We start from the raw sequence: 4703 nt of genomic DNA, 5'->3' as shown, positions 1-4703 counted from the left end.
AATTGAATACAAGAGAAATCACTTGAACGGTACCAAAGACCAATGTTCAAGGATCAATCAATTTCAATCAACAAACAAAATTTGGATTTCCCAATTGATCGGTTCAACGCACAACCTGTGATATTTCAATGATATAACATAATATAATGCGGAAAAGAAATAACACAGACACCAGAAGTTTTGTTAACGAGGAAATCGCAAATGCATAATAACCCCGGGACCTAGTCCATATTGAACACACACTGTATTAAGCTGCTAGAGACACTAGCTTATTACAAATTAACTTCGGTATGGACTGTAGTTGAACCCCAATCAATCTGACACTGATCCAAGGTACAGTTGCGCTCCTTACGTCTCTGATCCCAGCAGGATACTACACACTTGATTCCCTTAGCTGATCTCACCCACAACTAAGAGTTGCGACGAACCAAAGTCGAAGACTTTAATAAACAAATATGTATCACACGGAAAAGTCTACCGTAATAGATAAATCTGTCTCCCACAGAAATACCTACGAGTTTTGTTCCGTCTTTTGATAAATCAAGGTCAACATGAACCAATCGATAACCCGGACTTATATTCCCGAAGAACAACCTAGAATTATCGATCACCTCACAATAATCTTAGTCGACTAGCTGTTTGAGGGTGAAAACGGTTTCTACTGATTTTGGTAATTTTGTGTGTGTGGGTGAGAAACGAATTTAAGCCCTAAACAATGTACTGCAAGGGAGTACTTTAGATTCGAGATATCAATCTGTACAAATCCGGCCTAAACCAAGAAATGGTCGTTCCAGACTTGCTTAGGTCACAAAATGAAGGAGAAGGGTTGGTTTTGGGGAGGGAAGCGAAGAGAGTGTTGAGACCAAAAGAGTTGATTCTGGAAGAGTAGTTGTTTTACGACTTGTATCAGAAAGTGGGAAGCTAACAGATGGAAAGCTAGAAAATATTTTCTGAGTGTTGTATGCTCTTGACCTGAACTTGTTGTTCGGTGGAAATACGTAAGACCTATTTATACGAGTCGAAGTGAAACGTACCCTGGTCTGGTAAGAAATGGAAAACGGATGAGTAAATGGGAGGAGGTGGTAACCGGTAACGCCTGGAATTGAAGTTCCATAAAAGAAAGCGATTCACCATTACCCCCTGTATTTACTAACCTCCTCATCCCTATGACACTGTCTTGTAACAGGCATAGTGTACGTCGCACGCTGTAAACCGCCAAACCAATACCCAATGAGCATCCCCCAGTTTGTGACATGTGTTGATGTCTCGAGTGTTTTCGTGAAAAACATGTAGCATGTTGCTGTTGTTTGGAATGTTGAGCTTGGGAGACTTGTCGGCTCGGTGGTGACCTTCGACGGTCGAGATTTTGCATATTTAGGGGAAGGGTAGTCGTTGATTATTGCAAACTTTCGTTTGGTATCTAGTGGTATGAAAGCATGGCCGTCATGGCTTTAATATGGCATAGTTTAGGCGCGGACAAAAGCTAGGGTTTTGGCATTGTTTGGGCGCGACCAAAACTAGATCCTGGCGTCGGGCCAAAGGTTTCCATGCGTTAGCTGGTAACCTTGGACGGCTAAGATTTGCATCTTTGATGGAAATGTGGCCGTTGATTGTTGCAGGCCTTCGTTTTGGCAGTCGTAAATGGAAGGCTGACACGGCATGGTTTAGGCGCGGCAAGGTGGCTGGCACGACATGCCATTGGCACATGTGGCATGATCGGCATGCCTTGGCGCGGTTTAGGCATGTCCAAAACTAGGGTTTTGGTATTGGGCCAAAGGTTACCATGCGTTGGTTGGTGACCTTGGACGGTTAAGATCTGCATCTTAGATGGAAAAGTGGTCGTCGATTGTTGCACGCCTTCGTTTTGGTAGCCGTGAAGGGAAGGCCGGCATGGCATGGTTTATGCGCGACAAGGTGGATGGAACGACATGCCATTGGCACATGTGGCATGGTCGGCATGCCTTGGCGCGGTTTAGGCGTGGCCAAAACTAGGGTTTTGGCGTTGGGACAAAGGTTACCATGCGTTGGTTGGCGACCTTGGACGGCTAAGATTTGTATCTAAGATGGAAGGATGGTCGTTGATTGTCGCAAGCCTTCTTTTTGGTAGTAGCAAAGGGAAGGACGGCATGGTAGGGTTTAGGCGCAGCAAGGTGGCTGGCATGCCATTGGCACATGTGGCATGGCCAGCATGCCTTGGCGCGGTTTAGGCGTGGCCAAAACTAGGGTTTTGGCGTTGGGCCAAAGGTTACCATGCGTTGGTTGGAAACCTTGGACGACTAAGATTTACATCTGAGATGGAAAGGGTGGTCTTTGATTGTTGCAACCCTTTATTTTGGCAGTCGTAAAGGGAAGGCCGGCATGGAATGGCGCGACAAGGTGGATGGAATGCAATTAGCACATGTGGCATGGCCGGCATGCCTTGGCACGGTTTAGGAGTGGCCAAAACTAGGGTTTTGGCGTTGGTCCAAAGGTTACCATGCCTTGGTTGGCGACCTTGGACGGCTAAGATCTGCATCTTAGATGGAAAGGTGGTCGTTGATTATCGCAAGCCTTCATTTTGGTAGCCGGACAGGGAAGGACGGCATGGTAGGGTTTAGGCGCGGAAAGGTGGTTGGCATGCCATTGACACATGTGGCATGGCCGGCATGCCTTGGCGCGGTTTAGGTGTGGCCAAAACTAGGGTTTTGGCGTTGCCATGGGAACGTGCCTGGCATGGTTTGCCATTGGCACGGTGGTGCATCTAGCATGGTTGGCAAGTCGTGGCGCGGAGATGTGGCTGGCATGGCAGGCCATTGGCACAGTGGCGCGACTGGCATGGTCGACATGCCTTGGCACGGAGACGTGTCTAGCATGGCATGCCATTGGCACAGTGGTACGGCTGGCATGGTCGGCATGCCTTGGCGCGGAGACGTGGCTGGCATGGAATGCCATTGGCACAGTGGTGCGGCTGGCATGGCCGACATGCCTTGGCGCGGAGACGTGGCTGGCATGGCATGCCATTGGCACTGTGGTGCGGCTGGCATGGTTGGCATGCCTTAGCGTGGAGATGTGGCTGGCATGGTTTGCCATTGGCACGGTGGTGCGGCTGGCATGGTTGGCATGCCTTGGCGCGGATACGTGGATGGCATGGTTTTCCATTGGCAAGGTGGCGCGGCTGGCATGGTTGGCATGCCTTGGCGCGGAGACGTGGTTGGCATGGTTTGTCATTGGCACGGTGGTGCGGCTGGCATGATTGGTATGCCTTGGCGCGGTAGCATGAGAATTAGGGTTTGGCATAGATGATGTCAGTCAATGTTAAGGGTTCTGCCGTGGAACATGACCCGTGTAAAAAAAAAGGTACCCCTGTAATTCTTACGGAGGCATGCTGATTGATTCAATAAATGTGATAATTGTCATAGTGACGTCATGTCAGATGTACAGTTTTACGATTTTAACCCTAAGCTAAAAACCACCATCAACATTAAGTCCTCTGCTCGGAACATGACCATTGTTGCGAGGTAAGCATAAGATGGTGACATGAAAGGACAAAAATCTAAACGACAAGTCGTGAAAAGATGGTCAGGAAGGTCCGACTAAGCTTTTTCGAGAGGTAAGGAGAGTTCATGATCCTAGTGTTTGGAGGCCTTGCATAGATTCTATTTTTGGTGTAGATTGTGAAGTGGTGAGATGAATATTGTCGGCTTATTCTGGCCATGCATCACCTTGGCGGGCTTGGGGAACATCGAGATGCTGGCTTGGAAAGTTGTTGGTGTTGGTGCGGTTTGGAAGGGGGTCGCAGGTATTGCGCTGGCTTGGACTTGGTACGGCGCGAGTGTGGGAATGGGCTTGGTCGATGGCTTGGCGTGTCAAGGCATGGCGCGTCACGGTGGAGCAAGGCATGACGCGGTTCGGCGAGGCAAGCATGGCGCAGACTGCTTGGCACGGTGGTGGCTTGTCTTCGCGGGCACGGTTGCCTCTTTTCCTTACTTGACTCAAATAGGAAGTCCTTTCCTTATTCAAAACTACGAAAGTGTTATGCCCATAAAAAGGGGGAGTTATTCCTTCTCCTCATGTCACCTTGTCGGTTTTGTTTTTCAAGTCTCGGTGCTGGAGACAGAAAAGTAACAACGCGGGCAAGCGTGTCTTAAACATGTACTTCCACGTTTTCTCACCAAACCCTAATTTACCTCACGTGGCCAGGCATTTCCTTATATTCGCTAGTAGAAAACGGTTTCATTAGAATCTGATGTCATGCCTCAATCCGCGTCTAGTAGGAGGCTTTCCTTTTCGGGACCTCATCGCTCTGCTGGATATAAGAGATGATCTTGAATCCTTCATTCGGACAGGTCGTCCTAAAATCATGCCTATCCTCTATCCTTTCTCTGGTTTTGTAGCGCATAATGGGATCTTCCAGTGACAGGCGTGCCCCCAACTCTTTGGGGAGAAACTTTGGAATCGGCGAAAACCAGTCTTATTTTCATGGGGAGGCATTGAATAGAATCGAATATCTGTTCCGTGAAGCTGGAGAAATTATTCGGGACATACCTTTGGAGGAAGAACGGGAAGGCGGCGAAGCATCCCAGTGCGTTGAGAGGCTTTGGTGCAACAGAACCTCTTCACGGCCCACTGTTAGGGCGGGACAGTTTTCTTCTCAGTTGAAACGGCGGAAGACCAAGTTTGTGAAACTTTTAGGGGAAAATCAATGTAGCTCCCCTGTCCAGGAC

Source organism: Papaver somniferum, chromosome 1 (assembly GCF_003573695.1).
Source record: "Papaver somniferum cultivar HN1 chromosome 1, ASM357369v1, whole genome shotgun sequence".
NCBI classification, from domain to species: Eukaryota; Viridiplantae; Streptophyta; class Magnoliopsida; order Ranunculales; family Papaveraceae; genus Papaver; species Papaver somniferum.
The sequence above is the reverse complement of the archived record's forward strand: the minus strand, read 5'-3'. Positions refer to the sequence as shown.